Source organism: Stomoxys calcitrans, chromosome 5 (genome assembly GCF_963082655.1).
Source record: "Stomoxys calcitrans chromosome 5, idStoCalc2.1, whole genome shotgun sequence".
NCBI classification, from domain to species: Eukaryota; Metazoa; Arthropoda; class Insecta; order Diptera; family Muscidae; genus Stomoxys; species Stomoxys calcitrans.
In genome coordinates, this window is record NC_081556.1 from 4943196 (window position 1) to 4968263 (window position 25068).

General features: G+C 33.7%; 1 protein-coding gene across 2 annotated transcripts in view; it reads left to right on the forward strand.

Annotated features, from left to right (window-relative positions):
• Positions 1–586: 586 nt before the first annotated feature.
• Positions 587–25068, forward strand: part of LOC106096303 (patched domain-containing protein 3) — an 80906-nt gene continuing 56424 nt past the window's right edge. The window contains exon 1 of one of the 2 annotated variants that reach the window (XM_059369231.1): positions 587–624. The gene's annotated coding sequence lies outside the window, so the exon portion shown is untranslated. Of the gene's footprint in view, positions 625–18044; positions 19223–25068 lie in introns of those variants that run through there. The other variant, XM_013263983.2, reaches the window with a different exon arrangement.

Below are 25068 nucleotides of genomic sequence, written 5' to 3' on the forward strand. Positions count from 1 at the left end.
TGCTCGACCTCTCAACTCTACAAAAAATGTCAAAAAATCGACTCCCAAAAGGTGAAAATTTTTTAACTTTGACGATTAAAAACACTATTTACGTGTGGCAGCACGTCAAAGTGGAAAATTTTATAACTCTTCCGCGTTCCTTTTGTGTGATTTGTGTGGAATGCTGAACTTATGCAACGTGACACTCAAAAATAAAGCTCCTCGGGCTCATTCTTTTTTTGGCCTTGAGACTCTCTACTCGATACCGCTAATAGTCCGCGTCTGCAATTACAGTTACTCCGTACGAAGCATTCCATTATCTGCAAGCTGTGGATGCACTCCCAGCTAAGCTTCTCGTGATAACGACGACACCACACAGATCGGACATCAAAGTTTCCGCACGTGTGGTGCCCCTTGTTATCCCGTACCAAGACGTTTATAATGATTTCATTGTTATTGGGTTACTGACTTTACCTTCTTATTTCTATCAAGCACAGAGTTGTTGATTTCGTCGTTGTTTAGCTAGTGATTTTACCTTCTTAATTTTACCAAGCATTTATCAGTTCGCGCAACTTTTTTTGCAGTGGTTGTGGCAAATTGTAAGGATTTTATTTCGTGTACTTAAAATGGACATAAAGACATCGGGTAAGTAGCTCCTTTTCTACATAGATTAGCTCGGACACTTAACGGTACTTGGGTTGCGTAGCATCTTGTCGAAATTCACAATTTTCCGCCAATTCTAGAGCTGCAAAAAAACGATATCTTTTAGGCGATAGCGCCAAGTGTTATCGTTGCTATGGAAAGCAAATTTTTGTTGTATTTTGAGCAAACTAATGGAACTGCCACTTTGCATTTAGAATTCGTCTGAAGTGGACGCTTCGGGATTCGGTGCATAGTCATCGTTATACTCAGTACAGTTATAACTGTACATTGTTTTTAATTCTGTAATTTTATTACACGTGTTTTTATATACAGTTGGTGGGGACACCAACTTCGGAAGTACAACCTGGCATATAGAGTCGTACTCTGCCATTTAAATTAAAGTCCAAAAAAAAAAAAAAAAAAAATGGAACTGCAGGCTTGTGAGAAATATGATAAATATATAACAATATCTTTTAGGCCATATTGAGCTTAATGTATGAATGTCCTTAAATTCTGTTGTGGCTTTTTCTTTGTTTGCTTAGTTCTGAAATTCTGCGGTTGGAGAGCGTCCAGAGTGATCGGGTTGCAAGTCCGGTAGAATTGCCGGTCCGTTTGCAAGCCCCATTTTGACCTTTATGGCGCTTTTTTTTAAGACCGTTAACTGACGGTTTATCCTGTTTTTTTGTTTGTTTTTCTTTGGATGTTCTGTACTTATAATTTGTTTCTTGATTGTCATACAACAAACTGAGTCAAGGAACTAATAAAGCTAAGAAACATTTCCGAGATTACAAAAAAGTGTCTCTAAATGAACTAAGAATCTCTCAAAGTCAAAGCTAACATGTTATGGTGTTCATTTATTTAAACTTTGTTTGTTTTCCATATACTTACATGCATATACGTACATACATATTTTTATACCCACCAACATAGGATGGGGGTATACTAATCTAGTCATTCCGTTTGTAACACCTCGAGATATTGATCTAAGACCCCATAAAGTTTATATATTCTTGATCGTCTCGAAATTCTGAGTCAAACTAGCAATGTCCGTCCGACCGTCTGTCGAAATCACGATAGCGGTCGATCGCATAAAGCTAGCCGCTTGAAATTTTGCAGAGATACTGAATATTGATGTAGGTCGTTGGAGATTGCAAATGGTATGCTATATCGGTTCAAATTTGGATATAGCTCCCATATAACTTGATCTCTCGATTTGACTTCTTAAGTCCCTGGAAGCTGGAATTTTTTGTCCGATTTGACTAAAATTTTGCATGAAGTGTTCTGTTATGACTTCCAACAAATAGGACTAGTACGGTCTAAATTGGTCTATAACCTGATATGACTCCCATATAAACCGATCTCCCGATTTGATTTCTTGAACCAATGGAAGGCCCAGTTTTGTCCGATTTGGCTAAAAATTTGCACATAGTGTTTTGTAACGACGTCCAACAATTGTGCCAAGTACGGTCCAAATCAGTCTATTACCTGATATAGGTCCCATATAAACCGGTTTCTCGTTTCTCCTTGTTCTGTTTCTAGAAGCTTTAGTTTTTGCTGATTTGCTAGTTCACAGTTCAAGGAATTGTAGGCTTTGCTAACGTTTTGTTACGACATCCAACAACTGCGCAAAGTACGGTTCAAATTGGTCCATAACCTGATATAGCACTCAATTTTCGTCCGATTTAGTTAAATTTTTTTACACTGTGTTCTGTTATGACCAAAAACTGCTCCCATATAAACCGGTCTCTCGATTATCCTTATTCGGTTCCTAAAGGCATTAATTTTTGCAGGTTTGACAGAAGTTCGATATGTTGAATAAAATTATGCACTTCAACTCAATTTATTTTGTATAAATTTTTAGCAGAATTCATGGTGGTGGGTTCTCAAGATTCGGCCCGACCGAACTTGGCACGCTTTTACTTGGTTTTATATCCAGTAATAGATAAACATGTGCATTTTTATAAATGACCGCTGCGCAGACCATGGAGAATACCAAAAAACAAGCAGTTGCTCTGCATTAAATCTAATTAAGTAGATTATTATTAACGATTTCATTACTCATATAACTGTAGATTGAATGTGTATTAGAGTATACCGTATAAGATAATATGTTAAGTGTTGATGTTAGTGGTAAAATTGTAACTCTGCCAAAATCGTGTTTTTCGATTCGTTTGCTAATTCATCTAAAAGATGTGATTTTATGAAGCAAAATCAGCTGATTTCAATGAAATGAAATGGAACAAATACATATGTAATTTAATTGATTTAAGCTAGCTCTATTTTCATCGAACATACATGCAGACACATTCGATCAAAAAACTACAATACATATGGCAAATACATGCCGATAGGAGGGCGCTCTAATCGTATCTGCCATACACAATGAAAGTCATACGGATACAGAAGTGACATGTCATATGACAAGGTTCGTACCTAGACTGTTGGTGGCGCTTGTGAATATAGTAGACAAATGAGATTTATCTAAGGACATGCCTCAAGCAGAATTATAGCAAAAAGAAAAGAAAGAAACATATTGGAAGCTAATTGTCAAATTCTTATATACGCGCATTACCCCACAGTTTCTTGCAGTTGTCAGCAGCAAACTTTTCTTTCCTATGTGCTGCATAGATAAAATATATATAGATAGAGAATTTGAACTTCGCACAGAGTGGCCGGTGGCACTTATTAATATACATACATGAGAATTATCTAAGAATATGCCGCAGGTAGAATCTGCTCTCAACGGCATGCTGTTTGCGCCGTTTGCGTTTTGGAAACTGTGGCGTAATGCGCGTATATAGGGTTTTGGCAGTCGTTGCTTCCAGTATGTGTATCTTTCTTTCTTTTCTTTTTGCTGTAAATTTAATTTCTTTAATTTTTTGGCAGAGCTTCTTGCTTTGAAGAAAAATAAAATAATTGCCGACAACTATAAGCTTGACATTTGCTGTAAAATGTTGGACACAAAAATTTCTAATTTATTTCAGTCCTCTATGTGCGCAATGGACACTCTAATCAACATCTTCCATGTTCTCATCTAAACTATAAAGCCATCTTTTCTACTTAAAAGAAAGAAATCTTGCTATTATGCATGATAGGCTGACCAGCTGACATAAGGAAGTAATATTTAGCTATGAAATATGAAATCTGCGTTTAAGATCATTGTTTTTATATCGGTTTTTAGTCGGTTTTTGTTAATCATATAAAGTCAATTGAAATGTGTTTGTTCTTGCAATTGTCTTGGAATTGGTTTGCATAAAAAAACATTGTTTTTAACTACATATACTTAACAGTGGAGCTCTGAAAAAACAATTAACTCATAAAAATCTATCTATAAATCAAAATTAACAGTTCCTTGTCATTCCAATTAAAAGATTTTCATTAAAAAAATCTACCAAATTTTAGAGTACGAAAATTTGAGTTTGAAATCAAAATTCAACGAAATGTTCCACAAAAAAATTGTAAAAACTTTTTTTAAGAAAATTTTCTTTAAAAATTAAACTATGATAAAATTTTTTTATAGAAATAAAATTTGACAAAATTTCCAATAGAATTAAAACTTGTACAAAATTTACAATTTGTTAAAATTTTATTTTGCCAAAATTTTATAGGAAATTTTAATAGGAAATTTTGTCAAAATTTCATTTCTATAAGAAATTTTGTCAAAATTCCATTTCAACCAAAAATTTTGTCAAAATTTCATTTCAACAAAAAATTTTGTCATTTCTATTTCATTTCTATAAGAAATTTTGTCAAAATTCCATTTCAACCAAAAATTTTGTCAAAATTTCATTTCAACAAAAAATGTTGTCATTTCTATAGGAAATTTTGTAAAAATTTCATTTCTATAGGATATATTGGCAAAAATTCATTTCTATAGGAAATTTTGTCAAAATTTCATTTCTATAGGAAATTTTGTCAAAATTTCATTTCTATAGGAAATTTTGTCAAAATTTCATTTCTATAGGAAATCTTGTCAAAATTTCATTTCTATAGGAAATTTTGTCAAATTTTCATTTGTATTGGAAATTTTGTCAAAATTTCATTTGTATTGTATTGTATTGTCAAAATTTCATTTCTATAGGAAATTTTGTCAAAAATTCATTTCTATAGGAAATTTTGTCAAAATTTCATTTTTATAGGAAATTTTGTCAAAATTTCATTTCTATAGGAAATTTTGTCAAAATTTCATTTCTATAGGAAATTTTGTCAAAACTTCATTTCTATAGGAAATTTTGTCAAAATTTCATTTCTATAGGAAATTTTGTCAAAAATTCATTTCTATAGGAAATTTTGTCAAAAATTCATTTCTGTAGGAAATTTTGTCAAAAATTCATTTCTATAGGAAATTTTGTCAAAATTTCATTTCTATAGGAAATTTTGTCAAAAATTCATTTCTATAGGAAATTTTGTCAAAATTTCATTTCTATAGGAAATTTCATTTCTATAGGAAATTTCATTTCTATAGGAAATTTCATTTCTATAGGAAATTTCATTTCTATAGGAAATTTCATTTCTGTAGGAAATTTCAATTTTACAGGAAAATTTGTCAAAATTTTATTTTAGTCAAAATTTTATTTGTGTAGAAAATTTCTATAGAAATGAAATTTTGACAAAATTTCCTATAGAAATAGAATTTTGATAAAATTTCCTATAGAAATTAAATTTTAACAAAATTTTCTAAAGAAATGAAATTTTGACAAAATTTCCTATTGAAATAGAATTTTGACAAGATTTCCTATAGAAATAGAATTTTGACAAAATTTCCCATAGAAATGAAATTTTAACAAAATTTCTTATAAAAATTAAATTTTTACAAAATTAGAAATGAAATTTGACAAAATTTCCTAAAGAAATGAAATTTTGACAACTTTTCCTATAAAAATGAAATTTTTACATAATTTTCTATAAAAAAAAAAATTTTGACAAATTTTCCTAAAATTGTTTTTTGACAATATTTCCAATAAAAAATTTTTTTGACAAAATTTTCTAAAAAACAAAATTTTGAAAATATATTATTCATAAGTTGTAGCTAAAACTTTGTTAAACATGTTCACTTTCGACGCTTTAGAGAGTTCAAACCATTAAAGTTTAGGGGAAATGCAGAGACAATGTTAGCACACTAAGCAACAAACAAAGTACCCCCAGAATACCCCCATTATTCATCAGTCAATTTCATTCTATATGAACTCACTTACTTTAGAAAGTTGCCTGGCGGCCCTGTCGACAAAAGCGACGAGTAGTTGGTTGACGACAAATCATTGGTTGACGGAGCTGGTGCTTTTTACTCGGAGATACCAGTACCGAGAGGATTCGCCCTGCAATTGTCTGGTTGTAGTCCTCGATTTGAACAACTCCTGAAAAAGGAAAAAATAAATGTGGGAGTTCCGGATAGTAAAGCTGGCAACTATCGATAGTAGAAACATTCGATATTTCTAATACAAAATATCGATAGTATCGATACTATCGCTAATTTCTCATCACCTATATTTCAAACGAAAATGAGAAAAAATAATCGGGAGATCGATTTATTTAGAAGCTATGTCAATGCACAGACCGAATAAAATTAAATTAGTAAACTCAGTTGGAAGTCATGAGAAAATCATTGTACAAAATGGGAAGAAAATTGCGCCCTCTATAGGCGAAATGTATTTTATGGGATACATTCAGTGTTGGTATCGATATCTTTCCAGCTCTACCGGATAGTCGTTTGCACTCCTACTCTCGTCCAGGTACCCAGAGACAAGAGAAGGACAGGAACTAGGGCAGTATTTGAAGGTGTTCCAAAAAAATAAAAAGAGGAAGTAAATATAGCGCCGGGCGCCCGGTAGCCGAGTAAATATATATGGGCGCCCCGGTAGCCGAGTTGGTAGGGTGCTTGGATTACCACTATAGGGGTCGTGGGTTCGCTACTGTGGTATCAAAATGGACTTAAAATTGTCTAAATGAGTCTGTAAAGGACTGCCACTTTTACTTAACCTAACCTAAGTAAATATAGCATACTGTCGAGGAGGGCAAACGAAATGTATGTAACTACAAAATATTTTCAGCAGTATTGCAAAGTCCTTGAAATAATGGGACTCACTCACCATACGCATTAATCATCGCTTTAACTTTAGTTTTCCTATTGAAGGTCATGCAATCTTTCTTTATGATGAGTACATGGTTATGTATATTCAGTGTACGCGTACGCAATTTCTTTTTTAGCAAAGGGATTAAGGCTGCCTTCACACTGATCATATATCGGAATTGGTTGTATCCCATTTCATTGGCTGGTTGTCATTGTTGTTACTCTTTGTTTCTTTATTATCGTAGACCCAATCATCCATCGGCTTGGGAAGGTTTTGCAATGGATGCATTTGTTTTTGTTTAACAAATAAGGAGCAACCAGTCATGAAAACTCATAACACGCCGAATAGTTCTTCCTGAGTTTATTGTTTCATTTCATGTGAAACATTCCAATGCAGCTCAGATGAAGAAATCGTGTAATCACGTACGCATACAGAATGTGATTCAGTAATAATTGGTGTTGGGTGTTATATACCTTTTGCACGGAGGTTACGGTTGAATGAAGTACACTGAAAAAAAATGTTTGTCTCAACTAAAGATTCGAGTTAAAGATGCTGAACTTTATACAAAGATGTCCAATTTTTAAGATTTTAAGGCAATAATTCCTTTGGAGGGAGAAAGACATCTGATAAAGAGTTCATTAATTGGATTTCTCAAAACGTAAGAAATTGAGAGTCATGTGTACGTTAAAACCAGTAAGGAAGGGCAAAAGACGGGCGGTGCCGACTGTATAATACCCTACTCCTTCCCTATAAGTACAATGTGGGAGCTACATCCAATTCTTAACGAATTTTGATGTACCTCGGCGGATGTTTTCAGATGAATTATTAAACAATCCGTATCAAATTTGGAGCAAATATGTTGAATTTGTAATAACTACGGTTGAGAAATGACAACATTATTGCAAATTACCCAAAATCTGACGAACATATATATGGGAGCTATGTCTAAAACTGAACCGATTTCCATGAAATTCACCAGTAATTTCAAAAGCGCGAAGAAAATCCCCCCTTCTAAATTTCGAGAGAATCGTTTGACAAATGAGCACTTTATTGCAATATTTCTCAAAAGAGCTATATCTTAATCTGAATCGATATCGAGCAAACTTCTCATATATTGTGGTAGTCGTCGAGGAAAGCGTTGTGCAAAATGTTGGCAAGATTGGTGAATAAATGCGCTTACAGTGACTCTAAGGAGTAAAAATCGGGCGATATATATATGAGAGCTATATCTAAATCTGAAGCGATTTCTATGAAATTCACCAATAATGTCAAGAGTCAAGATGAACCTCTTCCAACCAAATTTCGAGAGAATCGGTTAACAAATGACTATTTTAGTGCATTATTACTGCAAATCGGACTAACATATACATGGGAGCTATATCTAAATGTGAACCGATTTGGACTAAACCTTATAGATATTGTGGAAGTCGTCGAGGAAAGCGTTGTGCAAAATTTTGGCAAGATTGGTGAATAAGTGCGCTTACAGTGGCTCTAGGAGTAAAAATCGGGCGATATATACCTAAATCTAAATCTGAACCGATTTCTAAGAAATTCACCAATAATGTCAAGAGTCAAAATAGACTCCTTCCTGCCAAATCGATAGAATCGGTTAACAAATGACTATTTTATTGCATTATTACTGCAAAACGGATAAACATATATATGGGAGCTATATCTGAATCTGAACTGATTTTGACTAAACTTCGTAGATATTGTGGATGTCATCGAGGAAAGCGTTGTTCTAAATATTGGCAAGTTTGGTGAATAAATGCGCTTATAGTGGCTCTAGGAGTAAAAATCGGGCGATATATATATATGAGAGCTATATCTAAAGCTGAACCGATTTCTATGAAATTCACCAACAATGTCAAGAGTCAAGATTAACTGCTTCCTGACCGAATTTAGAGTGAATCGGTTAACAAATGACTATGTTAATGCATTATTACTGCAAATCGGACCAACATACATATAAGAGCTATATCCAAATCTGAACCGATTTTTTCCAATTTCAATAGGCTTTGTCTCTAGGCCTGAAAACATCTCTGTACCAAATTTGAAGAAGATCGGATGAAAATTGCGACCTGTAGTTTGTATATAAATTAACATGGACAGACGGACGGACACAGCTAAATCGAACCAGAACGTGATTCAGTGTCGATCGGTATATTTGTCAATGGGTCTATCTCTCTTCCTTCTGTATGTTACAAACAAATTCACTAACTTATAATACCCTGTACCACAGTAGCGGTGTAGGCTATATCTAGAAACAGTCAGCGATCGAAATTTGAATCGGAAGGATATGGCCACTGGTATATTATGGCTACTCAACTTTAAAGATGGCTTCTTTATTTTGAAGGTTCATATCCTTCGAACATTACCGAGTCCTCAATCATTACCAAAATCTTTAGATCAAGGGCAAAATTTGTAATTTTGAAACAATTTTTTTTTTGAGTGTATGCATGTTTTGCTTTTAAGATGAATAATTATGGATCGGATTGTTTCACAAATCAGCCAAATAACCCCCAATTTTTGATGATGAATTTTTCTACATCAACCTTGATATAAAAATAAATTATTTTTGAATTTTTTTTAAACTAAGTTGAAATGAAAATTTCTATAAAAATCAAATTTTAACTAAATTCTATAAAAATTTAACTTTGAAATTTCTCATACCTACCTCTTTGTTCTCTCTTTATCTCAGTTTACAACTGGTTGGAGGTTTTCAGCATAGTCTCAAAGGCATTTCTAAATGAATAAGCCGAACATTTGCACGTTTCTTTTCAAAAAAGAGTAAAGCACTTCTAAGCAAGATCATATTTTGATATTTCTACGCATGCTCGTTATTTTTAGGGGATTTATGAAATTGCCTGGAATTTTTACGGAAAAAAGAATAACAAATTATGTCAATTTGATTCTCACTGTCTGTGTGTGTGCCTCACAGCCACCGCAAATCAAACAGATGAGAACAAAAAATACACAGCCACACTGAGAGTCAATTAAAAGAGCCATCATGTGTGTGAGGCAGCAAATAGTGTTAAAGAGGGGAAAGGAGAGGTGTAATGTTGGTCTCAACATAAAAAGTATCGCTGCTATTAAATTAAATTAAAATGTGCTATCGCGTATCACATATCGGATAATCGGAGATAATGCCATTTACACTTTCGTATTGTGTTTGTGTGCGTTTGTGCACTGCGAGTATTTTCGTTGATCATTGGTCTCGTTGAACATTCACTTGTATCTAATAAATATTGTTCGTTCGTTCCTTGGTTTATTTGATGAAATATAAACCAAATGATTTTTATTAAAATTTCCGCTAAAACACAAAACGACCAAAGCTCATGTAAAAGTCAAATCGCGGTTTTTTCACTCTGTGCACTCTGAGAAAGCAGAAGGCGGAGAACAATTTTACTAGGCCTTTAGGGAATTTATTTGCAAAAGTGTGTGGAGAGCTTGTATGGGGAAATAGAAAAGCCGCTTCGCATTTAAATCATTCATTTGTTGCTCCATACGTTTTAGTGGGTGTTGGGTGGGTGTGTGTGTGTAGGTGAGGAAGAGGCCTCAAGTTGGTTGTTGGATTTTTGCAAAAATTTATATAGTTAGAGGTTAGTCTATGAAAAAGAGGAAACATTTTATTGTTAAATTATTTTAATGCCTACTTACCCAAAAATTGTCATTTTATAAAAAACAAAAATATTTAAATATTAATTATTCTTAAAAATAAATAATTTATATACCTACTTGCTGTGCTTAGCTTGCCAACTTCGTTGCTGGTGGCGGTGTTTATAGTGGTGGTTGTTTCGCTCACAATTTGTTTTGCTAAATAGACCGTAGACCATATTAGTTAAAATACTTGGGTTTTGTTGTTGGTCTGTTACATTTATTGCTGTTATACATATTTTCGTTAATAGTTGCTAATACTATTCCAGCAATTGTTTTTATTTTTTTATACCCTACACCACTACACACACAGGCACAGGGTACTATAACTTAGTGCATTTGTTTGTAACACCCAAAAGGAAGAGAGAAAGACCCATCGATAAATATACCGATCGACTCAGAATCACTTTCTGATTCGATTAAGCCATGTCCGTCTGTCTGTCCGTCTGTCCATGTTAATTTGTGTACAAGTTACAGGTCGCAATTTTCATCCGATCGTCTTCAAGTTTGGCCCAAGCATTTTCTTGGGCTTAGAGACGAAGCCTATAGAAATTAGATATAGCTCCCATATATATGTTCGTCCGATTTGCAGTAATAATGCAATAAAATGGTTATTTTTAACCGATTCCCACGAATTTTGGCAGGAAAGATTTTCTCTTGACTCTTGACTTTTCTCGAAATTGATTCATAGAAATTGGTTCAGATTTAGATATAGCTCATATATATATGTCGCCCGATTTTGACTTCTAGAGTCACAGTAAGCGCATCTATTGACCAATCTTCCCAAAATTTTGCACAACGTTTTCCATGACGACTACCACAATATGGTAGAGAAGTTTGCTCAAAATCGGTTCAGATTTAGATATAGCTCCCTTATATATGTTAACATCAAAGATGTTTGCTGGGATGTCAGCCAAACAAAAAATTCTTTATATTGGATTTCGATACCAAAAAATTGCTGATTCTATTGATTAATTCATTGACCGCTGTCAGTCAACATTGTCCGCCTGCAACAACAAACAGTGAACCATCATGATTTGTAAGCAACAATATGAAATGGTAATGGTAATGAAATGTAAGCATTTCTACAGCTAACGCAAGGGTCAACAATCCGTATCCACCAGTACCGCAGATCAACAGCAAACACAGCAAAGCGGGTAACCTGACACCTCATGACGACAACAATAACAAAATCGTCAATCAGCAAGAAACCAATAGCAGCACCAGCAACAGCACCAACCAACAGCAGCAGCGCCAACAGCAGCACCAACCAACTTCAACCTAAGTTTAAGATTTTTGATTGAGTTCTGTAAAAGCACTCAAATTAATAAAAACAGAAATGTAGTAACTGTTAACTGGCGCCCAACAATCCATCAACGCACCCGGAGGCTGTGACCAAGGACCAAAAAAACACCCTAGAAGACCACAGAGGCTGTAGCTACAACTACCGGCTCAACACACGTCAACAAGTAAGCGGACGATTCTCCAAGTAGATTTAACGAAAGGACAACGAAATCGCCTCCATGGACGTATGGAAAATCTTTATAGGGATACATTTGTAAGTAGGCAGTGAACACAAAAAAAAATTTGTGAATCGTAGATTTAATAATTAAGAAGAATTTAAGTACAAAAGTGAAAAAAATGTGAAAACTCTGGTAGAGAAAAAAATTTTGGTGAATAATTAAAGAATTTAAAAATTGTAACTTCAGGAAATAGAAAAATCAATAGAATTAAGAAAAGTTGGAAAAAGTTAGATTTAATAATTAAGAAGAATTTAAGTACGAAAGTGAAAAAAATGTGAAAACTCTGGTAGAGAAAAAAAATTTTGGTGAATAATTAAAGAATTTAAAAATTGTAACTTCAGGAAATAGAAAAATCAATAGAATTAAGAAAAGTTGGAAATGGATCGCCGGAAATCCAGATCACGACGATTTCGAGATAATAGAGCAAAAAATTAACAATGTTTTGTCAAGCAATAATAGGCAGGTTGTAATAAATAATCTGTCTCTAAAAAAAATAGATGAACTCACAGAAAATACCAACAAAATTATAAAAATTGTAAAAACCAATGAAAATTTTATAACCATGCTCAAAATGAAAATTGACCTTTTAAAGGAAGAAATTGTTAATGTAAATTATGCCATTCACTGGGCAAAGTCCGGCATAATAAATTCATTTGTATTGTCGAACACTGAAGTGAATATTGCAAAAGAGCTTTTCGAGAAAGATTCAATTCCCTTTGTAAACATAGAAGAAATATTCGAATTCTCTGAAGTAAAAATTGCATCAAATGAAAAATCACTTATTTATATCGTCAATGTACCGACTACGAATTTAGATTCCTGCAGTAAACTCTTGATTAAACCCACTAAGAGTGGGGATCTTATTAATAAAATTGATTATAATGAAATACTAGTTTGTAAAAATGAATCCTATGGGATCCTTAAACCATGTAAATCTTTCAATAATCTGACTGTTTGTAATTTAAATAATGTCAAAAGAATAGAAAAAGAAAATTGTTTGTTAAATCTTTTAAAAAGCGTAGAAGCAAACTGTACTTTATTGAGACATAGCACCACCCCTACAGTAGAGGAAGTCTTGCCTGGGATGATTCTACTAAATCAATTCGATGGTACCATTCTCATCAACGACGAGCAGTACAATCTTACGGGAACCTTCATAATCAAGTTTCAAAACGCTTCCATAACAATTGACAACGAGACATACAACTATTTCCAAACAACGTATGCCGAACCATTACCTGCAATCCTACAACCTAGATCTCCTGGATCAAAAATAGAAGAAGTAACCACTTTGGAATTTGTAAAAAGGATCCATCTAAACAATACAAAAGCGATAGAACTGTTGAACATTAAAAACAAATGGAGTGCGGCCGTGCATTTACTCACAATAGCTGCAGCTCTCATTCTGGTATTGTTCTTGATAAGAAGAAAGCAGCGCCCATTGATTGAAACCGTTAATCTAGCACCTCCCAATCAACTATCAGTTCCGACATCGAATTCAACAAACTTTCCAAGAGACGTACCAAGATTATCTCAGATACCTTACTTCTAACGGTATTACGATCGAGGACGCTCGTAACTAAGAGGGGAGGTGTTAACATCAAAGATGTTTGCTGGGATGTCAGCCAAACAAAAAATTCTTTATATTGGATTTCGATACCAAAAAATTGCTGATTCTATTGATTAATTCATTGACCGCTGTCAGTCAACATTGTCCGCCTGCAACAACAAACAGTGAACCATCATGATTTGTAAGCAACAATATGAAATGGTAATGGTAATGAAATGTAAGCATTTCTACAGCTAACGCAAGGGTCAACAATCCGTATCCACCAGTACCGCAGATCAACAGCAAACACAGCAAAGCGGGTAACCTGACACCTCATGACGACAACAATAACAAAATCGTCAATCAGCAAGAAACCAATAGCAGCACCAGCAACAGCACCAACCAACAGCAGCAGCGCCAACAGCAGCACCAACCAACTTCAACCTAAGTTTAAGATTTTTGATTGAGTTCTGTAAAAGCACTCAAATTAATAAAAACAGAAATGTAGTAACTGTTAACTTATATATGTTTGTCCGATTTTGAGAAAAATTGCAATGAAGTGCTCATTTGTTAACCGATTCTCTCGTAATTTGGCAGAAGGCATTTTCTTATCACTTCCGACATTAATGGTGAATTTCATAGAAATTGGTTCAGATTTAGATAAAGCTGTCATATACTTTCACTTCTAGAGCCACTTCAAGCACATTTATTGACCAATCTTGGCAAAATTTTGTACAAAGATTTCCTCGTCAACAATTACAATATTTGAGAAGTTTGCTCGAAATCGGTATAGATTTAGATATCAATCCCATATATATGTTCGACCGATTTTGAGAAATATTGAAATAAAGTGCTAATTTGTTAGCCCATTCTCTCGAAATTTGACGGGAAGGAATTCCTTACGACTTATAATAAAGTGCTCATTTGTTAACCCATTCTCTCGAAATTTGACAGGAAGGATTTTCTTAAGACTCGAAATCGGTCCAGATTTAGATATAGCTGTCACATATGTATATTGGCCGATTGTCACTTCTACAGCTACTGCAAGCGCATTTAGTGACCAATCTTTTCAAAATTTTGCAGAACCCTTTCCTCAACGAATACAACAATATCTGAGAAGTTTGCTCGAAAACTGTTCAGATTTACATATAGCTCCCATGTATGTGTTCCTCAGATTTTGGGTAATTTGGAAAAATGTTATCATTTGTCAACCGTAGTTATTACAGTTTGAACATATTTGCTCGTTTTTAAATATGAATGTTATTAAAAGATCTGTAATCGGTTATAATGTTGTTAGTATTTTTCAAAGTTAGTTGTTAGGCAATTTGCAAATAAACCGTATATGAATGGTTTCAGTGCAAATATTTGAACAATGGGGCCTATACAAAATGTAACACAAAATGATGAATACAGAAAATAATTTTTAAATAAGTACCCATGACACATTACACATAATTTAAAAAAGAAAAACTTATTTTTTTTAAATTTGTATTCAGGTTATTAAACTTAAAAAAAAACTTAATTTTTTTTTTTTAATTTGGTTATTTAACTTATAGAACTTAAAGCCATATGCCAACCTCATATTTTTCGTTTTAAAAGAACTACCTAGGTACTACGTTTAAAATATTGCAATGTAATGTAGAAATATTTAAGACTTCACTGTAGCAGCTGTTTTTATAAAAATCTTGCAGCTACTGAAGACACAAAGACACATAACACCTCTTTATATGCATTTGAAGTTATTTGTTTGTTCTTAGTAACCAGAAAATAGAAACATTTACAAGAGCCATTGTTTAACAGAGAATATTAGGCAAAATATTGATATTTTAACGACTTATCCCTCTACATGGCAAGGGTAAAATTCCACGAACGAATAAAAACACCAGAGAAAAATTGAAAACTACCATAAAATTCCATCACACATTTTCATGATCATTTGGCACCTGTGCAACAAAGCACCTGTATGTTTATGCATTTTCTCAAATTATGTCAGTGAAAGAGAGAGAGAGAGAGTGAGACAGGGGCGAGGAAGAGAGCAACTAAATCAATTTTACAAACTACAAGTGTGAGAGATAATCCGAGATTGACAGGTAGGGATGCCATTTCGGAAAAAAACTTAAAAATAATAAAAAAATAAAATCAGTAAAAATTAGACAAATAAAATAAATAAAAATTTATTTTTTTTTCATTTTGTTGTTGGAATTGCGTTCAGCTTTTGTTTCTATTTAGATTAGAAAAGCAAAACAATTAAAACCCTTCAAAAAGTTTATATGGGAGATCGGTTTATATGGCAGCTCTATCAGGTTATGGACTGATCAAACATCCAAATTGAAGTTCAGATGACGAAAAACCCCAACACACATAGAAATAATGGGTTTTAATTTAAGGGTATATGTAAAAAAAAGTACGGATCCTTCATATAAATTTATTTTTAAAGTCTTAGTCTGTACAAAAAGTATAGCGACAAAATGATTTAGTTAGTGGTATTTGAGAGTACAGTACGATTATGTCTCAATGATGTAACACGTAGATTCCCAGTGAATCAAACTTTCAGAATTCGGTCTGAATTCTGTACGAAATGTCAGGGGGAAATTTGACGTTTCTGCCGATGTTTCTGATAGAATGCTTATAGAATTCTGAACCAAAATTATGGGAAATTTAGAGTTTTCGTTAAAACTTTTAACGGAATTTTGATGTTCAGTCTTAATGAATACGGATGAGTTTTCCGACTTGTCTTATCGATTTCTGAACTAATTCTGGAATAAAATTTTTTAGAATTTCTATGTACATTTCGAATTGTTTTATCGAATTCCAACCGAATTTTGAAAGAATTTGAATGTGTTTTCGGACTGTTCGAAGTGCTAATTTGCTCTCAAAATATTCTACTAAAAAAATCTCTTTGCGGAAAAGTTTTTCTATGGCATAGCACCTCACAAATGTCGCCACAAAATAGCGCTGTTAAGTTTTTCTGATGTTCTCTTCAGAATTCGAACTGACGCACTCAGCGTCATAGGCGAATATGAGCCACTGTGGTCTCCAACAAAAATTCGCAAAAAACAAGCACAAAAAAACAAAAACGTTGGATATCGAATTCAGATATCGATCAGAATTTCTTCCGAACTGTCGGGAAAAAATTTTTACCGATAAAAAAATGTTCCACAAAAGCTTGAGAAAGAAGACAAAAGAAATCCGACACAGAGTCTCGAATTCCATCAGAACTGCCCTAACGGTTCAAAAAATGAAAAAGCAAGCACAAAAAAAAATACACAAACATCTGTCATGGAATTCAGACATTGTTTAGAATTCTTTCAGAACTGTCGGAACAAAAATTCCTACAGATAAACAGTGCAGAAATATCGGAAGAAAAATTAAAAAAACACATGAAAAATTATTTAACAAATTAATTTTTTAAATGAATATTTCAATCACAATTCCGATTGAAAAAGTTCAGATGCAACTAAAAAAATTACTGCATCATCATTTAATTGAAAATTGCCTATATATCAATCACGATCGTGATTGAAAAGATACCAGATATAATTAAAAAATGATTGATTCAATTAATTTTTTGATTGAATACATATTTCTTTTCAATTAAATTTTTAATTGGGAAAATTTTCTTAGAATTCTTTCAAAATTGTTGGAACAACTTAGAATTTCGAACAGAATTCGGAGTAAACTCTGTAAGATCTTGTCGAAAGACTTGAGAATTTGTTCAGATTTATCGGATTTATCGCTGCGTTGTAAATTCTATATAAATATTTGAGAGCAATTTTATTTTTTTTTTTATTTATTTGCGGCATGAACATGATAGGTATTGACTATGGAAATCCTGAAAAGTATACATCCATAATTTCCGTTAATTCGAACCTATGCTATACTCTCTAAATGTTGGTATTCTATTCTGGTTTCGGAATATGGTTTAGTCGCACAATCGAAACCAATAAAATAAAAATGATGGCGTCAATGATGTCAAGCGTTGCCACTAAAATTTCTTTTGCCTTTTTCCTCACTATAAACAGAGTACTACTTTTTCGCCTGTTTTCCTCCGGCGTTTCGCACACTTTTATGGAGTTTGACAGCATTCCGCCTGAAAAGCAGAACAGAATACTCAGCTTAAAAATCCAATCGCAGGATCTGTATCTCATCACGCATATAGTATGTAAATAAATATATAAATAAATAGGATTCGAGCAAAACTTTGGGAGCTTTATTGGTTCGAAAGATTGTACGCATTGAATATCAGGGCGATCAAGAATTTATACCTATTTTTTGTTGAGTCTTACATCAACATTAAAAGATATTACAATTCCTCTATAAAAATAACCAAACCAATGTTGAATATTTTCATGATTAATTGTCATTTCGTTTGGTTTCCCTAATGTGTTTTTGTTTTGGTTCTATTATGGCAACCCTGCGCACCGGCGATCCACACAATTCGCTTATTATGCATGCTGCTGTGACTTATGCAGAGAGTTAAAGAGAATGTTGTTTTACGGCCTGTCAAACACATGTGTGTGCAGCGCGCACTCTATACTCGTTCGGGGAGGCACAGTCAAAAAATTATAGCTAAACTATTGAGGCGAGCGCATTTCCTCTGTTATTAAAACCGTGAACGTCCGTCAGTAAAGACTTGCTTGAAATAAACGGCGGCTGATAAAGAAATCAAAATAAAAGAAAAACAACAACAATTTCAAAGTGCGACCGACCTACCTTACTAAGAAATTTATTTCTTTAAACCTACTTTCTTCTTTAATGAAGAGTTGATGATGGTTTTCATTTCTAGCGGTGAGGCTTGTGTGCGCATTGTTGCCGTTGAATGAGTTAAGTTGGCTGTGTTCAATAAAGTGTTTGTGTGTGTCTGCAGTCTTTCCCCGGTTAAAGCCGGTACTGGTGAACAAAGCGACTAGAAGTGTATGCAAGGTGTAATAGAAAACACGAATATATATTATTATAATTAAAAAAAAATTGAACAAAGGATTTAGAAGTGTAGAAAAAGAGATTGAAGACACCAATCAACAAATTAAACATATATTTTCAGCATGCTGGAACCTTCTTTATGATCAGCATCCAAAATTTTGTCACTGCTGAGTTGAATATTTTTACTCTCTTCTCACGCGCTCTCTGTGGGAGGTTCAAATGTTTTTTGAACTCTTATAAACGTCCAACCTTAAGCCCATTCATATCAATTTTCGTTTGCACACTTTAGTTTTTTGCCAGTTTCTCCGCGAAAAATCACAAAGCAAAACCAGCAGCAACAACAACAAAAAGCTCATTTCAATAGTGAGCTCGCTTGCGGATCTTGGGAGAGCTCCAGCAAACATCAGTTTATAGTAGTACGCTTTGGCGTGCGGTCAACGAAATTAAAAACGCCCAAGAAAGGAAAATCACAACGAAACTAGTATTTAAGCAGCAAAAGTAGAAAAAAAAAACAAAACGGTGTAAAAATTGCAATTTAAAAGAATTAATTTATATAGCAAAGAGAAAAAAGAATAAGTGCTCTATAAAAAAAATAATACTACAAAAAAATTTGCAAAAAATATTTTCTTCCAAAAAAAGATAATGCCTGTCCAGTGATATATTGAGCAATAGCGAACCTAGCAAAAAGAAAAAGATTTCAACATCAATTAATATTTGCGAAACAACCACAATACAGCATTCGTTGGAGATTTGGAAATAATTTGTGTTTTTTGCATATCTCAACCCCATCAGCAGTTGGGGGACCTGATCGTTAAGACAAGTGAATATCAACTCGTCAGCTTTCTGTGTTGGGATTAGCAGTGATTTAACACAACTGCCTCAAGGTAAGTGATGTCAAACAAAAAATCTCCCCCCAAACCATTAAAACTACCTTATATGGTGTTAGAGTGTTTGTGGCACTTTCTTTTGCACCTGGCCAAAGATAGCAACAGAAAAACATAAATAAAAACAAATCGTATATCATATTTCCAAATCGATACCTGATGATAGCCATGAAGATTTCTGTATGTGTGTGTGTGTGTTGAACGCAGGTACAAAATTAACTTTGGTTTATTTTAGCCATCCCCAGCGAAGACGGACTGCAGATCGGATGTCTACAATTCTCCTTTAACAGATTATTTGTATTGTAAATGATATGGAATTTCCCATTGTTACATACAAGTGCACAACCATTTTTGGCTATGAATCTATGCACTCAGAGAAATTTGGTAAAGCACATTAAACAAATAAGGGGAAGAGTTTATTTATACTGAAATAGAAATGATAACGCTGTGAAATAATTTGGGAGTCGGGGTCTTGGAAATTTCACAATTTTGGTCCGATTTTTTGTGTTTTTTTTGACGCTCCCATATATATCTTTCATCCGATGTGCCCTTTTAAAGCTATAGGAGCCACAATGTTGGTCCGATCTTTATAAAATTTAGCATTATATGTTTCGTGTGACGTCTTAATACGTGTGCAAAATTTCATCTAAATCGGTTCAGATTTATATATAGCTCCCATATATAACTTTCATCCGATTTGACCTATTAAGGCTGTAGAAGGCACAATTTTGGTCCGATCTTTATCAAATTTGGCACGAAGTGCTTTTTTTGACGTCCGTGCAAAATTTCAGCATAATCGGATTAGATTTATATATAGCTCCCGTATATATCTTTTATCCAATATGCCCTTTTAAAGCTTTGGTAGCCACAATTTTGGTCCCATCCTTACAAAATTTTGCAGATGTTTTACTTGACGTCGCACTACATGCAAAAAATGTCATCAAAATCGAATCAGATTTAGATAAAACTCCCATATATATCTTTTATGCTTTTCGACTTTTAAGGCTGTAGAAGCCACCATTTTCGTACCATCGTAAGAAAATCGTAGAAGGTTCTATTCGATATTTCAATAGGTATGCCAAATTAAAGTCTGACTAAATTTGGATATAAGTGTTATGTACTACAAGTATTACGAAGACTCAGTGGTTTAGGGTATTATATAGTCGGCTCCGCCCGACTTTTGCTTTTCCTTACTGGTTTTGAGTATGTAAAAGCCCGGCGCCAGGCGGACCAGTCATCGGTCTTGTCTACGTGCCATTTGTCGAGCTACTACTGAACACATCAGATGGGATGGCCAGGGCGGCGAATGAAGGAGCTATGGCCAGTCATCGACCAGAGGAGGACGAGGGAGTTGCTAGCGTTCGATAAGAGGTCGATGAGTATCTTGACAGGTGCCATAGGCCGCATAGTGGCGCGCATGGGGATACGGTACAATGACTTCTGTAGGAGTTGCTGCGATGAGGAGGAGACTATTGAGCACTTCCTGTGTTTCCATCCGGGTCTGCTTTTTGGGGAGCCATTTCTTCTTTGATCTGGGTGAACTTGCGAACGTACCTTTGGTATGTCTTCTGAGAGTTGTTGAGGGAACAGGGGTGCCACAAGCTCCGGCATAGGTAGATCCGTGCTTGCGTGGGGACGGGCGTTTATTCACAAAATAGTCGTGGGAAAATTAATTTTTTTTTTAAAAACTATTCAACAAAAATTGTTTGCTATTTATAGAAAACTATTTTTTTCTGAGTGTATATGGTTTTTAGCAAGGATGAATTGAATACTTGTTGTTTATATTTAAATTTTATTTGTTTTTCGTTGTACATATAAAATTGCAACTGCCACACCAACTGGTTTCTTGATTTTTTTTTTTGCCGTCAATCGGTTTAAATCATTCCATGTAGTTTTTTTTCTTTGCACATAAATCCAAGACAAAAAACTAAAGAAAAATAATAACAAATACTACAATTACTTATGAATTTAATAAGTTTCAAACATACATACATGTGGAATGGACACAGTGAAACCTTTCAATTGTTTATTTTCCTGGTTTTGAAAAGATCTCTCTTTCACAGGAAGTGAAAAAAAAATCAATCAATGCTGTGATGATTAAATATCATGACAAATGAAGAAAATCTATGGCATCAAAATATCATAGTAAAGGGTGATTTTTTAAGAGCTATATGAAAAATTAAAAAAACACATAAAATTAAAAAAAAATGCATGTATTCCATATAATTTAATGTTTGTAGATTATTTCATGCTAATGTTGACCGTGACGGCACCTCAAATGGTCCATCCGCTTAATCCAATTTTGGCATACTCTTTGCAACACTTCGGCCGGTATTTCACCAATAAATGTTTCAATGTTTTCTTCCAATGCGTCTGTATCAGACATGAGCGTCAAGCGGACTTGTCTGTATAGACATGAGCGTTAACATAGCCCCACAAAAAATAGTCGAAAGGCGTTAAATCGCACGATCTAGGCGGCAAAATGACCGGTTCCCAACGTGAAATAAAATGTTCACCGAACTCACCTCTCAATAAGTCCATTGTAACGCGTGCTGTGTGGCATGTGGCACCATCTTGTTGAAACCACATGTCATTAAGGTCAAACTCTTGCATTTTGGACCAAAAAAAGTTCTATATCATCTCATGGTAGCGCGCACCATTCACAGTTTCGTTACGATTCGTATCATCTTTAAAGTAAAAACGGTCCAATGATGCCACCAGATCATAAGCCACACCAAACTGTAACTTTTTCTGGATGCATTGGTAGCTTTTGCAATGCTTCTGGCTGATCTTCACTCCTAAATTGACAATTCTGCTTATTTACGTACCCAAATGCAAATTTGCCCATTAGGGAACTGGGGCATAATTTTCACAAATCGATGAGTGCTGTCCGATTCAATTTTAAGTTCAATGATAAGGGACCTCATTGTTATAGCCGAGTCCGAACGTCTTGCCGCAGAGCGACACCTCTTTGGGGAGAAGTTTTTACATGGCAAAGTACCTCACAAATGTGGGCAGCATTAGAAGGGGATAACCACCGTTGAAAAATTTTCTCATAGTCCTGCCAAGTTCGAACCCAGGCGTTCAGCGTCATAGGCGGACATGCAAACCTCAGCGCTACGGTGAACTACGTATCCATTGAGCCGAAAATGGGCTTTGCTCAATGGAAGAAGCGCGCGATGAACTTTCTTACAAAGCACGCATATTGACAATAAAATTCAATAATTTGCAGGCGTTGTTCGTTTGTAAGACGTTTCATGATTAAATTATAGACCAAGCTGGTTTGACAATGAAACAAAACACGAAACGTGCATAAGCTGTTTAAACCAGTGTTGCCAAAAAGATAATAGCTAAAAAATCACCCTTTATGTAGTCATAGGACGATTTAATTGTTGCGTATAAGTGTTACCGCTGGCCGAATGAAGAGCTAACTTACCTTTTGGAAGGTTGAATACTTTTTGTACGCCTTTTTCAAATTCTGTAAATTGTTTTCTCAAAATTTTATTCTTATAGAAAAATTTGTCAAAATTTTATTTCTATAGAAAATTTTATCAAATTTTTTTTTCTATTTTATTTCTATAGAAAACTTTGTCAAAATTTTATTTTTTTTTTTTTAAAATTTGGCAAATTTTTATTTATATAAAAAAATTTTCTAAATTTTTTTTAATTTTATTAAAAATTTTGTCAACATTTCATTTTTATAGAAAATTTTGTCAAAATTTTATTTTTAAAGGAAATGTGTCAAAATTTTATTTCTATAGAAAATTTTCTCCTAATTTGTCAACTTTGTCGGTTGGGAGTTTTTAGGGATGAAATGGCCTCCAGATACCTCAGTTTCGTACTCTACTTTCAATTGCTTTTCATTTGATACCCATATTGCGCCAATATGCATGCACTTAATTTTTGGTTGGTTTTTTTGAAAGTGGTGCGCCTGGGTTCGAATCCTGGCGAGAACATCAGAAAAAAAGGTTTAGCGGTGGTTATCCTCTCCTAACGCTGGTGACATTTGTGAGTTACTTTGCCATGTAAAAACTTTTCCCTAAATATGTTTCGAGCAGCGGAACGCCGTTCGGTCTAGGCTATAAAAAGAAGGCCCCTTATTATTGAGCTTAAACTTGAAGCGAACAGCACAATTATATTCTACTCTAAAATATCTTTATTTTGATACCCATATTGTCCCATTGGGCAAAAATGTCCGTTTGGGTAGGTTTTGACATGGGGCGTTCGCCCAAGTTATTTGACCCCAAATTTTTTAAACCAATTTTGTGCACCCATCATATGCACCCAGATACGGCTTTTTTGAAAATTGTGGTAAGGGAAAAGTCCGAATTGACAAAATTATTAAAAAAATAATGCCGACATTTTATCAAAATTTTCCGAATATTTTTTATGCATAGAAATTTTCTCAAAAGTACAAGTTTCAGCATAATAGAAAGTAATCTAAAGTTTATACAGTCAATGTGTAAAATATACAGTACAGAGTGTAGGCATTCAACTACACCTACCCAGTCCACAGTTGTGTACAGTCCAACTTTGTAATTTTTAAAAAAGCAATGTTTACATTAAATAAAACTTTTATACAGTCCAACTTTATATATAGTAAAACATTTTATACAGTCCAGTTTTAAATATTTTTTTTAAATATTTTTCAAATTGTTTTCTATGTATAGAACATTTGATCAAAAGTCTCAGCAGAATACACGCTATTCCTATGTTTATACAGTCCAAAGTTTTAAACCGTAAAAATGCATGCAGTCCATTTGTAAAATATACATCACACGATTGACAGATATAACTACACCTACAAAGTCCAACGTTGTATACAGTCCATCTATGTAAAGATTTATATAAAATAAATGTTTATATAAAACATTGCAACTTTATTACAGTCCAACAATATATACAGCCCAAATTGAAAAAAATATTAGAAAACTATGCCGACAATAACTACACCTACACAGTCTAATGCTGAATACAGTCCAACTTAGTAAAATTTATTTAAAAAAGTAATGTTTACGTTAAATATTGCAACATTTATACAGTCCAACATTATATACAGTCCAATTTTTAATATTTTTGTAGAATATTTTTCAAATTTTTTACTACGTTTAGAAAATTTTACCAAAAGTTCAGGTTTCAGCAGAATATAAGCTAATCCTAAGTTTATACAGTCCAAAATTATAAACAGATAAAAGACGTTTTTAGTTCAAGATTAACAGATATTACAACAACTACACAGCCCAACGTTGCATACAGTCCAATTTTGTAAATTTTTATATAAAGGAAATGTTGACAAAAAACACACTGCGACTTTTGTACAGTCCAAAATTATCTACAGTCCAAATTTAAATATTTTCATTTGCATACATTGCATACAGTGCGTTTTAAAATATTTTTAATTTACTTTACTTTTTTAAGTCATAATAACATAAAATATAAAAAATGCATTTTTTAACATTTTTTTTAATGATAATTTAATAATATAAACTAATTTCCCAACAACACAAAAAAAATATTATGATGATTTTTTTTTTGTTAACTGCCAAAAATTATTGTCTTAGTATTTTTTTTAGGCATTTAAAGCAAAAAATTAGGTTTGAACATAATTTCGGAAATTCAAAAAGTGCAAATGCAAATTTGCCCTGAAAATTCCATCTCATCTTACATCTTACATCTTCAAGTTTTAGCCCAATCATAAGGGAACCCCTTTTTAAAGCCGAGTCCGAACGTCGTGCCGCAGTGCGACACCACTTTGGGGAGAAGTTTTTACATGGCATAGTACCTCACAAATGTCGCCAGAATTGGGAGGGGATAACCCCCGTTGAAAATATTTTCTGATGTTCTCT